This window comes from Protopterus annectens, chromosome 1.part2, assembly GCF_019279795.1.
Source record: "Protopterus annectens isolate FY-2018-M chromosome 1.part2, PAN1.0, whole genome shotgun sequence".
Lineage (NCBI taxonomy): Eukaryota > Metazoa > Chordata > Ceratodontiformes > Protopteridae > Protopterus > Protopterus annectens.
In genome coordinates this window covers 1,178,397,438-1,178,412,296 of record NC_056727.1, presented here as the reverse complement: position 1 = coordinate 1,178,412,296, position 14,859 = coordinate 1,178,397,438, and the positions used below count along the sequence as shown (strand labels likewise).

Sequence of the window (14,859 nt, the reverse complement as noted above, 5' to 3'; positions counted from 1 at the left end):
GAGCTGTCTATGGTAAGTTTGTTGTGTTGGAAGATTAGTAATTTTGTTTTGTTTGGGTTGAGTATTAGTTGGGCATCAGATAACCAAGTTTCAATAGAAGAAAATGCTTCCTGTGTCACTTTTTGCAGTTCTGGAAGGGAGTGGGCTGTGCAGATGATGGTTGAGTCATCTGTGTATTGTACAAGTGTGCCATGTGTTGTGGCTGAGGCTAGATTATTGGTGAAAATAGAGAAGAGTAGGGGTCCCAAGATGGACCCTTGGGGAACTCCTATGGAGACTGGTAGTTGGGGGGATAGGTTGTCCTGCCAAACAACTGCTTGTTGGCGGTCAGATAGGTAACTCTGAAGCCAGTTGATGACTGGTTGAGAGAAAGAGAGGTTATTGAAAAGAGAGAGGAGTTGTTTGTGTGGGACCATGTCAAAAGCTTTAGAGAGGTCTAGGAAGGTAGCTGAGGATGGATAACCTGCATTTTTATTTTTTAGGCTAGTGTTAGAGAAAGAGAGTAAGGCAGTGGTGGTGCTATGGTTAGGTCAGAAACCGTGTTGTGTGTTGGAGAGGAGGTTGTTAGCAAGGAGGTGATCTGAGACTTGAGAATGAATGCATCTCTCTAGTATTTTGGAGAGTGGCAAGAGAATAGCTATGGGGCGGTAATTGGTTAGATCTGTGGAGGGGCCTCCTTTGTGTAGGAGAATTATGAGTGAGACTTTCCATAGTGTAGGAACATTACTTTCTGACAGAGATCTGTTAATCAAGAGTGATACAGGGTAGGCTGCAAGTTGAACGTATTCACCTGGGAGGTTGTCTGCTGCTAATCTGGTGGTTTTAAGTTTAGTTAGTAGTTATTTTCTTTTGGAGGGAGGAAGAGGAGAAAGAGAAGCTAGTTGGGAGATTATTAGTTCTAGTTGATGGTGTGAGTTTATAGGGGGGTTGTGTTGTCTAGCTAGTGATAGTATGGTTTGTGTAAAGTGATTGTCGAAAGAGGTAGCAATATTTTTGGAGGAGTGAGTTAAGTTAGGAGTGGGTGTACTTACTTTACCTGGGTGGAGGATGGAGTTTATTGAGGACCAGAATTGTTTGGGGTTATGTTAGGAGGAGGTAAGGGCAGACTGGTAGTATTGGATTTTGTCCTGTTTTATAAGCTTTTTGGTTCTATTGCGTAGTTCTAGGAATTTATGCCTAGTATATATGGATCTACTTCATTTGCCCTAACTTCCGATTGACCGACACCCATTTGCCCGACCCCATTTGACCGAAATTTCATTTGACCGACACTTCATTTGACCGACAAGTATTATTGGCAAGTAAATGGGATATGCCCCTTTCCCCACTGTAGTGCAACCCTGGAGTTAGAATATATAGTTAGGGGGGTGTGGGGGGCATAGCCCCCCCACAATAGGGGGTGTGGGGGGCAAAGCCCCCAACTTACTTTTGTTTTACTAAGCAATATTAAAGCAAAACTAAACAATATAATATGAAATTAAGTGTGGGGCTTCGCCCGCCATACCCCCCCTAACTATATATTCTAACTCCAGGGTCGCACTACAGTGGGGAAGGGAGCATATCCCATTTACTTGCCAATAATACTTGTCAGTCAAATGAAGTGTCGGTCAAATGAAAGTTCGGTAATTTGGTGTTGGGCAAATGGGTGTCGGTCAATCGGAAGTTAGGGCAAATGAAGTAGACCCATATATATATATATATATATATATATATATATATATATATATATATATATGTGTGTGTGTGTGTGTGTGTGTGTGTGTGTGTGTAGTGTGTATATACATATATATGTATATATATATATATATATATATATATATATATATATATATAGATAGATATATATGTGTGTGTGTGTGTGTGTGTGTATAACATATTCCCATGACATGCAGTGGAGTCATACTTCAGCACCACAACTCTCAACCTCTTAGTGCAAGGGAAGGTAATGTATGTATTGCAGTTATAAATGTAGAATGTTGCTACAGTGACAGGGGTTGTGTCAACATGCATGTTGTGAAGGAAGGCTCTTCTGAAATTGACATGTATGCTACCAGTTACTGGAAGACATCATAAAATCATCATAGTGAAATACCACACAAATCACAGTAACGATTCTGTGGAATACAGAAGAAATATGAGCAACTAACATGGACAGTCTGAAACAATCTGGTCATTCAGGAGGTATACACAGAACTCCTTAGTGCAAGAAATGTGGAACATTTCTGACAAAGGGGATGTTTAAAGCCATGAAAATGGGATATATCACACATACTGGATTAGATAAGCTCACACAGTTGATGCATTCTCCCACTCATGTCTGTCCTAACACATATTAACCAGAGGAGCAGAGGTCCCAAGCACATGTAGTTCCCACTAGTTAGTGACATACATCTTCACAGCATCCCACTGCCTTTTCAGAAATACACAACACTTATGGTGGCCAGGCAACAGTACATCTGACAAATATCTGGACATAACATCACATTAGGGTAAATATACTGAGCTGCTAGGCATGTCACCAAGCACTGTGCAAACTACAGGCAGACTGCCACAACACTAACCCAATTTACCTATGGGGGAATACACATGTAATTGCAAATATAGCAGGCACTACAGGCATGTAACAGCACAGAGTAACAGACACCAGTGTGAAAGTGCATACCCACAAGCAATCTCAACACAGTCACAGTCACATAATGGTAAACCTAAGTAATAATATAGTATATGGACTGTGTGAACAACAGTCATCATCATGTTTACCACTCACAGACTAACCCTACATATACTGGCCCAATTCACAGTGTAGTCTGATGTCTGACTGTGGTATGGGACATGTCTCAGTCTGGCCCTACAAACATAAAGGCTGATAGGGTATCAGAAACAGGAGCAGCATGTAACATCGGATAGAACAGGAACAAGAACATTGACATCTACCCCAGTCTGTACACAGGCCAAATAACATAATCACAATACATGGCTACATAATGCAGACACAATGTCAACAATCACCATAAGTACACACACCTCACTACTGTACAGACTACATCAGAATGTCCAGGTTTTGTTCTCAAATATTAGGCCTCCTATACATTACATGTCTGGCAGTCTGATATATCACTGGCTTGATATCAGGAATTATGTCAGTAAATAATGGTATGCTGTACATATCCACCTGTTACTGCATGACATATGAACAAAGGATGACAGACTTGGGGGACAGAGGCACAAACACAGGGCCAATATTGACATATTGCAGTTATAAACTGACAACATTGCTGGTGTAACAGTGTTTGTTGTGACATATCTCTTCTGAGGGATATGAAGTCAGTAACACACATGGATGTTACCATTTACTGAATAAAATCATCAGAATATGCTACTGCACTTATAAAGACAGAAAATGTGTGAGTAACACACCAAATCTAATACTCCAAACTCTGGTCAGTCTGCAGATAGCCCTACAGGTGAGAGTTTTCTCAACCACATTTTTATTTTTTTTATTTATTTAACATTTGTTGACCGGGAATGTCCGACTAGGTTCCACAGAGCCTGTTTTCAGCGGAGGCCCGGGGAGAAATGCTCCAGATGCATGTCATGCCAGACTTTACATCATGCAGAACAGCCATATCCACACAAACCCTGTTAAACCAACATTACTTCAAATGCAGAACAGCAACACTTACATTCTGCCCCCATGCCTGGAACATCCCCCTCCAGTTTGTTGGCCTGTCTGCCTGTTTGTTGTAAGAGGTATTTCCAACTACCCTCTGTAATGCTGTTTGTCACACACACATGAAGTCCTGCTCACAATGAAGGAGAAGGGCTAACACCCACTTGCAGTGCTTACTTATAGGACTGTGTTTCCATGCAATTGGCTATAGGAATGATACCACAGCTGTTCCACATGCACTTAGCAGGTGGAGGACTCCAATTTGTGCACAGGCCATCAGCTGATCATGAGCATTACCTACAAATGCCGAGCTCCTGCCTATGCAAAACAGATGCATTTTTCCACATCTACCAGAGAGGTGGAGAGAGAGAGAGAGAGACACACACAGAGGGAAAGAAAGAAAGGATGAGAGAAAGAGCCAAGCATGTTTGTGTATGATCTGTGGGTGGAGAGAGATCTCTGGGTATTATAATGGTTGCCTATATATACATTTATGGCTGTGGATTGTCTATAACAACCTCTATGGTGTTTGACAACTGTTGGCCTTGTAATGTGACATTGGGACATATGGGTCCTCAATATGAAAATGCAGGAAAACCCACCCTGTAATGGATCCTGTTATTACACAATTACACCAACACCCACACAGGATACTGCTGACACACACACACACACGCACACACACACACACACACACACGCACACACACACACACACACACACACCCTCACTTGCCAGTACTGTCTTTCAAACCCCTACCTAGCTATGTATTGGTACTACAGTGTTATGCAGTTATTGCAGGCATCACGGAGCTTATATGTTGGAAAGCTGTCCAAAGGTATCTTTGAAGGTGAGTGACATCAGCTGCAGTGCTAAAGGAGGGGAGAGGGAAGTGTAGGAAGTGTGAATGACCACAAAATCAGGTGTCAACAAAAACACACTCTCACAGTTGCCATGACTAGGATTAGAACTCCTACCTAACTAGGTTGCTACACTCCAGTATTACGTAGTTATTATGAGCACCACAGAGCTTATAGAGCTGAGATTTGGCCAAAGGGTTATTTCAAGGTGACTGACATCAGCAGGTGTGCTAAAGTAGGCCAATGGCAGGTGTAGTGGTATGAATGGCCTCAAAATTATTCATCTCCACACACACACACACACACACACACACACACACACACACACACACACACACACACACACACGCACACACTGCCAGGACCAGGATTTGAACTCCTACCTAACTAGTTTGCTACACTACAGTATCACACAGTTATCACAAGTGCCACAGAGCTTATAGGAGTGAGACTTGGTTGATGGTTAATTTCAAGGTGAGTGACATCAGCAGGAGTGCTAACATGGGCAATGGGAAGTGCAGTGTATGTGAATGGGCCATAAATCATTCCTCTGGAAACACATAAACACACTCAATCACACACAACTTTAAATTTGACAGGACTGAGTATACAAATGCTACATGAATACTGATGTGTACTATTATGTCACACAGTTATCACAAGCACCACAGACACTATAAGGCTGAGGGCTACCAAAAGGAATGTGTATAGTGATTGACATCAGCACATCATGTGATATCAGCCAAATGGATGTGTAGTGGGTGGGATAAGCCTCATAATGAAATTCTCTTTGTCACTGTCTGTCTCTCTCTTACCCACGTGTGTGTGTGTGTGTGTGTGTGTGTGTGTGTGTGTGTGTGTGTGTGTGTGTGTGTGTGTGTGTGTGTGTGTATGTTTGACATATTATAGTGTGTTGGCCTTGAATATGGGTGAGTATTCCTATCCAATGTATGTGAAGTATGAATGGTGTACAATTTGGTATGTGTGCACAGACATCTGCGAATGACAGATATGTATAGTCCACTGTGTTGTCAGACATGGACTTCACTTATCTAAGTGTAGGAGCATGCCCAGTATGACCGTCTGTATTGAGTGTGTGAATTAATTCCAGGTAGGTTTGTACTCCAGTCCAGGGTTTGGTGTTCTACACATAAAGCTATCAACCTGTTTCTGCAGGAAATCTGTAGATAGGTTGACAATATGGAGTCACAATTGGTGACAGATTGCAGAATACTGTAACTACTGCTGTCTGTGCTGCTTGTGTTACATGGTTGGTGTTAGCAGAGATATTCTGACATATGTACTGTTTTACACTGTGATGTATTATGACAGATATAATTATTTTCTCACAGTTATTTACTGGGAAATATGAGATGAATGAAGCGGAGTCCAGTATTGTGGTCCACAGTCTACACATTCTTGTACACTCCTGCCATTCTGGATTGGTAGCTACAGACACTTGCTGATGGGTCTGTGTAAATGGTCCAGCACCTTGGTACTATGGTGTCTGAGGAGCCCCTTCTTGTACATATATTGACTTAACAGAATGGCCATATCCTGCTGTGGCCATACCTCTCAGCTGTACAGATTCACCCAGGTTACCCAGAGGCAGGGCTCATATATCTGGTCAGTTCCCCTTCACATTGTGGTTTATGAGTGGGTTTGTAGCCACCCATTACTGGGTTTGCAGGCAGGTGTTATATGGGCAAATATCAGAGTTTCAGACTTTACACACTCCATGACGTCCATGTGTCTACACACCCGCCCACTCTGTTATTCTATCCTCTTCCTCACATTATGCAAGCGATATCTGAGAAGTATCCTTATAGTTGACCCTTCATCCCAGCAGTGTTAATGGATTGGTCCACAGTTCATGCAGTGGGACATGGGGGCATGCTACTGGGATTTGTCAACATGGCTTTCCATTTGTGTTCTGTTGACTGTGTTAGGTTGTTAGTTGTGATCTCATGAGATACCATACATTGGCACTACAGGTGAGGTAGTGATGCAGGCCATCTGTAGCAGGCCGCTGCATTCTGTCACTCCTACATTCCCAGGCTGTGAGCCAGTGGATTCCCCTGGGGTGACAGAGTAAGTATGCAAGGTGTTAATGCCAATAGTTCCTGTCCATATTGATCCATTGGTGTGGATGCAGGCAGGGTTCTGCTTACAGCTAGGGGCATGCCTGCATAGGACAGCTCTTCAGCATGCTGCATTCTGTGGGTATTCCCATACAGAAGTGGTTTCATACTGTACGTTCCCAACAGCAAGGATATGGCCTGTGATAAACCTGTGGCTGACGGTGGGGTGAGCTGAGTGCTTGTGTGATATGGAAGATACTTGCAGCTGACTCACATATATACCTGGGAAATTCCCCTTATGCTGCGTTGTGAAGGGACATAGGCAGTCTCTCATTACTTCATAACTGTACATTTTGTGGTCTGCCAGTGATTGGCCAGACTACATCAGTATTCCATACTACACAGACAACTAATGTGCTGCTAACCTGTCTGTACAATTCCAATGTTGTGTGCAGATGACAGTTAAATTGTATGCACTCTGTCTAGGGTACTTCCACCTGTGTACTGTGTGTATGTATGGGCCCACATTCATGGCATGTCCATCATTCAGATGGTGACAGATGTTGACATCTGGACAGTGAGTATGGACGACTGCTGACATGGGTATTTCTGAGAAGCATTGTGGTTGGCACTGCAGTTGTCAGAACATGGCCCTGTCAACCACAGTACTGCCCATAGGCCACTGAGAGACAACCCTCCATGCCTACATGCTGAACACTTCCAGACAATATTGAACACATAACACCTAACACACAGACCCCTGCATATTGTACACATGCAACAATTTATCCTGTAGATTGGGCCAGCTCGGATAATCTGTGCTCCACTGATACTATTCCTCTCTCTTACATGTTACTTTGGGGGGGGGAGCACATCTGGCAACTTTAAACTGTGCTATGACTGTATTGGTATATCAGGTACTCTGTTGGCTTCCACATCATTTTGTATTCTGACCTATCATGCAGACTGGAGGCATATCAGTGGAGTACAGATCTTAGGTTTTATTGACATACATTTCAGTTTCAGACTTCTTACCCTTCAGAACTAACATACAACTGCCAGACCTGTTGCAGTCTGTCTGTGTAGGTCTGGAGGGGAGCTGTTCACCATTGCCATCAATTGGAGGCCTTAGCACAGCCTTACGTTATGGTTATCTACACATGTCCTGCTGGCTGAGGCTGTTGGTGGGTATGTGAGCCTCACTGACATCCATGTGTGTGTTCTATGAACACACATTTAGGCCACCATATGTACTGCAGTGGGATAGGTCACCTTGTCTAGTACTGCTTAGTGTGTTGACACCAGTATTTGTTATGGATTTCATGCTGCCCATATAGGTGTCCAGTATCTGCTGCCATCCCATTCAGCCACCCGATTCCCTTGCATGCTCACATCCATACCATAGATACAACTATCAGAACATACTACTCCATTCAGTAATTGATAGGAAGAGTGACCTACCTTGTGGCTGGGCCAGTATTGAGGATGGTGCTGGAGGGCTGACTATGTCGAATGCACATAGTACACTCCCTATACATGTTAAAGCACAGGTAGTGTCATGTTTGGCATCCCTTTTACAGTATGTGTGAGTCAGAGAGAGAGGTGTAATTCCCTGGTTCCCTACTGTGTCAGTGTATGTGCTATGCATTGCCTCTTTGGCAAGGCCTGGACATACTGGGCATGTCTCCTTCTGCCTAAATGAGCAGGCTTAAGTGGTCCCTCCTCCAAGTCCCTCTGTGCCTGTGATGACCTTGGCAATGGTGGGGGGCTTTGTGGCCTTGCTCCATGTTGTTCCTGTTGTAGCTGTTTCCGCAGGATCATATTGTGTAGCATGGCACATACTATGAAAATTTGTGTACATGTAGCTGGAGAGTACTGCAAGGCTCCACTGGATATGTCCAGGCAGCAAAACCGTGACTTGAGCATCACAAACACATGCTCTATTATGATTTTGGTTTGTGCGTATACCTCATTATGGAGTTCGTGTTCAGATGTGTGTGCATTTCTGAAGGGTGTCATCTGCATAGCCAGAATCCCCCACTAGGTGGCCATATGGGATGTCCCCACTGGCAAATGACTGGTACAGCTGTGTCATATCACAGATGTGGAAGTCATGATAGCTTCCAGGGCTGCTAGCACATACATTCAAGATAATGCCTAGGCATCGCACACGATCTGGCAGTTGATGGAGGGGAAGCCCTTGTGGTTTATATAGACCCTACCCCACTCGTTGGATGGTGCTTTGATGTGTATGTCTGTGCAGTCTATTGCACCCACTACCTCAGAGTATTCTGCTATTTGGTGGAAGGGACGCATACTGCTAGTCAACGCTTCATGGGTGTTGAGGAAATATATGTGCTCACCGGCATGTGCTGACATGGCATCAAGGAACAGGTGGAGTACCCTGGATGCTGATGCCTGTGAGATCTCCATGATATCCCCCAGTTGTCCTTTGGAAGGTACCAGTGTCTAGCATTCTTAAGCCTACACATACCTTGGTATCCACTGGGATGGGTTCTCCTCTGTTGGTTCTATGTGTGAGGTGGGGCTGGTACAGCTCAACAGTTTGCTGTAGAATGTCGCTGTCCACCCTATAGTGCTCCACTATCTCCAGCTCATGTAGGCCCTGGTAAGTTACCATGGGTCTGTACACTCTCCTCCTCACTGTGGGATGGTCATCAGGATTCACATTCTCACCACCCTCAGCCTCTTGCATATATTGATGTATGAGAGTGACAGCAGCACCTATCATTTTGTTAGTTTTGTCAGGTAAAATGTCCCCGTCTGTGTACACTGGTGGTGTAGAGTTTGTGGGAAAAACCAGAGTGAAAGGGGTTTGCATAGTTTATCGTGGTGTGCTGGGCTGGGCTGCTGCCAGTGTAATTGGCTGATCCTTATACATTTCACTTCCCAGCTATGCTAGTTCTCCTTGATTACCTTCCTACTGCTGTTTTCCCTTCCCATTGCCTTCCTGTTTAAGCCCCGAGGTGTGCCACGCATGCCCAGTGCTCACATGTAAACTGAGTTGCTATTTCCTGTTTTTCTTTTTTTTTTTTTGTTTAAAACCCGGTGCGCAGAGTGCGCATCCATTTAGGCAGGGAAAACAGTGCTCAACAATGTGAGACACACCCCCCTTCCTTACTTCTGCTTAGCTAAGAGCAAACACGGGCTGCAGGGCTCCAATAAGATTACACCAAGCATGTTGTACCCCCTACTGAAGTCATCCTCATGTCCTGCCTACATGGTTCCCTATTCCTGCACCTGCACGATTAGGTGCAGGCTTCCAGTAGGTAGAAATCTGTGTCTCAGTATAGGTCCCTTCATTTGCACACCCCACTGTGCAGGTCCACAGTTACAATTCCCAAGCACATCCTTTCCCCTTGGCAACCAGTGCTCCCTTGTCTTGTTTACATTCTGCCTGCCATTGACTATAATGGCAGAATGCATCTTTCTGTTAAATGGCAGTTTTTCCCTTTTTTTTATTTTTGGCACCCCCATGTTTGCACACTGCTGCCCTTAGCTTAAAAGGACGAGATCGGCCAAAAAAAATAAAAGTTTTATTTTTACAACAATTATGTTGCTTTTAATGCCAATGGCCTTATATTTGGCCATTGGCTTGTCTGTTCTACATAATACATGCTTTTCATGAGCTGTCATGTGTCCATTTTGTCAGATGCAAAAATGTATTAATCTACTATTTGCAGGCTTTAAGTAAGTCACAATGGTGGCTTTGCACTTCTGATCTTGAACACAGTAAAATCCATACCTTGCACATATGAAAATCTGACACTGTCAAACAAATCATAAACATACTTGTAACATGACATTAGCAGAACAGTAAGATAAAAGAATGCATAATATGCTCACAAACTCCCATTACATGAAATCTTTAAATGCTACTTAACAAAAGAACCCTAATCCATATAGAAGTATCACCAGTACAGACCAGCAAAATGCAGTGTACTGCCTAAATACTTGAACAGCTCAGATTCAGAATCTGACAGATTGGAATACAGCTGAAACTGGTGCTCAGATGTGTCCTTAATCAACTAAACTGAAGGGAGCAAGGGAGAGGATGGGGGTGAGCTGCCAATCGTGAGGGGAAGGGTTTTGGCACTGACTTACAGATTGGGTGACACCCTGAGAGAGCACTAGGTGAAGCACCTGTGAAGTTCAAGCCTGCAAGGAAAATGCTGCCAAGGGGAGGGTAGGCCATGCAGCTCAAGGCAGCCATGCTCCTCATGGCTGGCAGCACTAACAGCTGTAATGAGCTCCCACAGAGAGTAGAAGATAACCAGTTTGTTGCTGACAGTACTGTTCAGTTCTTCCTGCATGCTTGCCAGTCTGAAGTAGTGTGATCTAATGGTATTTCTGATAATCAGTCCAAGAACTAATATCCCCATCTCTACAGCTTACCATCACTTTCTCAATAAAAATAAGAAAAATTAATGTGAACCAGCACCCTACTCCCTCCACTATTTAAGTGAAGAGCAAAAAAAAAATATATATATATTATACGTGATCGGCTTATTACCTGTGACCCCCTCCCCACAGCTCTTCCATTTCATTCTAAGAGCAAAAAAAAAAAAATGGACGTTCCTTCTCTAGCACATCAACCAGGTGGCAGCTGCATGACATGTCGCCCCCTCCTGCCCCATGCATTCAGGTCCCATTTCTGTGCCCTGCCCCAACTCTCTTTCAACATAATTTCTTTTAAACTGTAACAAACAGTTGCTACACTTTATACCCTGCATGCTCAGAGTGCTACAGCTCTTAAGCGTTTGTTAAAAAAAAGTTATCCTTTTTAAACTGTAGCAAACTGCTGCAAATGTTGCACACATTTACCACAGTTTATACCCTGCCTTCATGGAGTGGTAAAGTGCTACAGAACTCAGGTTTTAGCTAGAACATTTTTTTTTTTTACTTTTAGACCATGCAGAGTCCTATCGCACTCAGATTTGGCCACAAATGCAATACCAGTATTAATGAAAGATCAGGATTGGCTGGTCAGTCACACCCCCCCCCAAACATTTTGTGGCATGGGCAGCTGCCCTTGTCACCGCGCCCTAGCTATGCTACTGCAGATGAATGTGCTACACCATTTTTATGCATGTTTCACTTAAGCATTAGTCAGAACTTGGCATCTTATTTCTGAATAATGTGAGCAAATTCTACCTTTCAGCCTATGGTTTGATTTCCCAACATAGACACAAAACATTTTACACATGCTGCTAAATAAATCAGATTCTTAGCAGTACAACTTACATGTATATTAAAGGTAAATATTCTTCCTCTTACAAAATGCTGAAATGTGCTGCTATTACAGATGTAATGGCAAAATGCGCATGAATATCAGGGATTCACATATCTTTCTGCAAAATGTGTATGAATAACAGAAATGTGCACCCTTGGTGTTAATACTGAGTGACTTAGCCTGGGGCCTATCTTTATAACAACTGCTGTTAGTGGGTCTTTTATACATAAAATTAGGTCAATCACAATCTTCCTTACCTCACTTAAACTGCTGTTTACTGATTGACAACCTGCATGTAATAATGTGTATAACTTGATTGTACCGACTATTAGTTTGTTTCCATTAACATTCACTTTGTGCACAGTGCTGAAGGTATAGTCACAAACGTCTACTGAAAACATCATGGAAGTTTCAAGGATGCCTACATTTTGCAGATGAATTACCTGTATCAAGAATTCTCCATAAAAAGCATTGTACTATGTCATCACTAAACTCTATGTGAAGGTTTATCAGCCTGTCCCTGAAACAGGAGTAGCACTATTTAACTTTGCAAAAAGCCAGCTCGACTCCCAGTAACAGCTTGTTCCATTCACCTTTTATCTTCACTTATCTTTAAAATTCTGCATAATCCCTACTCTCTTTCAGAAATCAGGAAAATAATGTTTTGACCTCACATATACAAACCTTTGCAGTCTCCAATGAGGAAAGGGGTTTTCCATACCTTTCTAAATGGAATTAGCTATCCGCAGAGCTCAAGAACAAAACAGCATACTCACATTTTAGAAACAAAATCTGGAGCTCCTAAGGGAAAACTACAAATCCTCCTGTTTTCTAGACAAAGGATACATCTTTTCCTTTGCTGCTATCCACAGCCATTAGCCTCTACTGTAAATTAACAACTCATTAATGCATTAACAGCTCTAGGACTGCTCAGATGGTTGGTCAATCTTTGTAAGTATATAAATACAAGCAGGAAGTTACACTTAACTTGTAATTAAATTGAATCTAATGAGTACATAGGAAATGTGTATGATGACCAAAGCTACCCACTTATCACCATTCCCTCCCTAGAAGTGTCATGCTGTCCATTTACTCAACTTCTTTACAAGTGTTAGGCTCTACCTCTTCTCAGCTCCATCTCCAAATCCTAATTCAAACGCTACTGATCAGTGTCCTGTCTCCATGGGAATACCAAGATGGCCCTGTACGATAATCCTAATACCCTACTCTGTGCATTACAGCAAAGCTATTAACAACTGTGTACAGAGAAACATTCATCAACAATTATGTAAAACTATATTATTCCCATGAATTGGTAGAAATGTGCATTACATGAAACATTCAATCTCTGCATACGGCATTACATTTGCCATGTAGCTCTTTCTATGAAGTATAACCTTTATTATGATAGAATATAAACTAGCTCTGTCTCAATCATTTCAAAATGATCTGTTTAATAGTTTTTGAGATGTAAACTAAGTCTAGTACAATAATTTCAAAAATATCTATGTAATGTAATTGCTACCTCCATAACAAATTCTACAATTGCACCTAGTACATGGCTGGAAAGCGTTCAAGGACCAATTTAGTTACCTAGTCAAAGGAAAAATGAATACATGGATAGGTAAATAAATAAGTTCCATGGGTATGTATGGTGTGCCAGACTACAAACAATTTTAACATGCAATAGTAATGGAGGATGAACCATATCTTAATATACTCTGAGAACATGCACATCTGAGCTGTCACACAAACACAGAAACTGGCAGAATTTTGATACCCTGAAGGGGCAGCTCCTATTTTAGGATGGCTCAAGGATGAGCTATTGTATGCACTAATCAAAGTTGTATGGATATTCCTGCTCTATGCCATGCTGTTCAACATGTCATTGCAGAATGGCAGTTCATAACAAATCAACATTTGGTATATGACAGATGTGACTGAGACATGCACCAGGATGCCAAACAGAGGGATATAAACTACAGGAAGCACCATCAGTAGACTGTATGTGTCCAAGCAGTGATATCAAGACAGAGTCCTGCGGATCTTCTGTGAGATTAATATGTGTCTAAATGTGGAAGTTCTATATGTTCCCATGACCTATCCATGTGCAATATACACAGAGTCATATGAAGAAGAAGGAGCAAGTGATATTGCTTTGGGTAGTTTGAAATAGTACAAGAGGTACATTGCATAAACTGTGTACATAGTACTTCAAGTCTAGAATTCATTTATGCATCTTTAGGCCATTCACAATGTCATAACATGCACAGCACACATTTCATATAGTCTTACAGGCCCTTGCTAAAATTGCTTTATAGAGACTGATGTCACAGCTTGCATATCAAGGGTGCATTTTTGTTGCTGCTATAGTCACACATGCCATATGCACTGGTACCAACATAGAACCATGGAAAGCACAGGATCCTGCTATGGAATGGCACCAGCAATATGTTCAGCAAATCTATAGTTGGGGACATCTGGTCTCACCCAAGCTGTTGATGTATGTAAAGGCACATAATAAGCATGAGATAAGTTATCAAAATATATCATTAGCCCCATTGTCTGCTGGACAAAGGCTTATGTATGCCAACTGCAGAGGGTTACATTGCACAGACAGGTTGCATGTACTGTTCAACATGTAGAACCCTTCTGTCCCAAAATCACCTGTGTCAGTTCTTCCACAGTATCCAAGATGAGAAACCTATCATCTCATTAGGTGTCACAGTCCTGTCCAAGCTGGACAAATGTGCAGGCAGCCAGTACTGAAGACTGGCAGTGTGCTACAGGAGAGGGCTGGGTGCAGCACTGCTGGTGTGACTGCAGGTCTCACAGTCCACACATGCACACAGCTCCTGCAATGGCCAGGAATTAATGTGTTGCCATGGGGCACTACAGTAAATGTGTTGGCCATGGCAGTGTATCATAGCAGTGTACGGCAATCTGGACATATCAACAGACACCATACTGAATGGTCTCAGCTTTGTGTGTTTA

At 42.6% G+C, this 14,859-nt stretch overlaps 1 protein-coding gene across 1 annotated transcript in view; it reads right to left on the bottom strand.

Moving 5' to 3' along the window:
- Window positions 1–14,859, bottom strand: part of LOC122792440 (vomeronasal type-2 receptor 1-like) — a 250,190-nt gene that overhangs the window by 122,205 nt on the left and 113,126 nt on the right. The gene's annotated exons all lie outside the window — the stretch shown is intronic.